The sequence below is a fragment of the Gavialis gangeticus genome, unplaced genomic scaffold, assembly GCF_001723915.1.
Source record: "Gavialis gangeticus isolate Ggan-Ray unplaced genomic scaffold, GavGan_comp1, whole genome shotgun sequence".
In the NCBI taxonomy this organism is placed as follows: Eukaryota; Metazoa; Chordata; order Crocodylia; family Gavialidae; genus Gavialis; species Gavialis gangeticus.
The window spans coordinates 68,775,081-68,776,083 of NW_017728993.1; positions in this window are offsets into that span (position 1 = coordinate 68,775,081).

The window sequence follows — 1,003 nt, forward strand, 5'->3', positions numbered from 1 at the left end:
TTGTCCCTCACTGGTCTCTCCCCTGAGTCAGCCCAAGCTGCCCCTTTTATCCCCCTCCAGGTGACCCAAGGGGCCAATCTGGGGCCTGATTGGTGCGGAAAGGGAATCCCAAGTCCTCCAATCATCTTTTACCCCTTCAAAACTCCTGGGCCAAATCATTACCAGATTGGCAAGGAAAGGAAATCCCAAGTCCTCCAATCATCTTTTGCCCTTTCAAAACCCTTGGGCTAGGTCACTGCCAGCTAGCCCGTCACAACCCCATACACAATTATGTTAACCGTGTTGGGCAAAGCCGCTGCAAAGCGTATTTCTGCTCTCAGGTTCCTGGTTTTAATCCGCGAATAATGATCAGCACGCTCCTGGTCAGAAGACAGGTCAAAGGCAAATAAGGTGTACCCCAGAGCAATCTCCTCACAGCTGATTATCAGGGCCTGGTCTTTCGTATGTTTACTGCCTGCCTGTACCAGCTGCATGTATTCTCTCACACAGTTACCGTTCTCAAAATCTGGTTGTAGGGGCCTTGTCAGGGTTTGTTCTCCATTGACGTAGAGGAACACAAAATTAATATTGTAATGTTTAAAGTTAAAGGGGTTCTTAGCATAATTCCTGCTAAAGGTATCGTTATCCACAAACCCAATGATGATGAGTTTGGGCAACTGCCCCAGAAACAGATTCTCCTGGTTTCTGACATGGCTGCTGGCAGGAATGCTAAACATTTTCATACTCACGTGATCTATGGGGTATTTATCGTTGGCCATAAGCAAGGCCTCCGCATGGCCCAGTCGGACGCCCGGGGCTACCTTCACTTTTTTCACAAAAAGTGAGGGAGATGTGATTTTTAGTTTACATTGGCCAGCCGCTACAGTGCCCATCAAGCAAAAGGCATCTTTGCTTCGTGTTAGCTTAATTTTCACATCCACACTATTCAGCAACATTTTTTCTTGAGAAAACAAATTGCTATAGAGATGACCAAGCAGCTCTATCTTTTTGCTCCGGTCTGTCA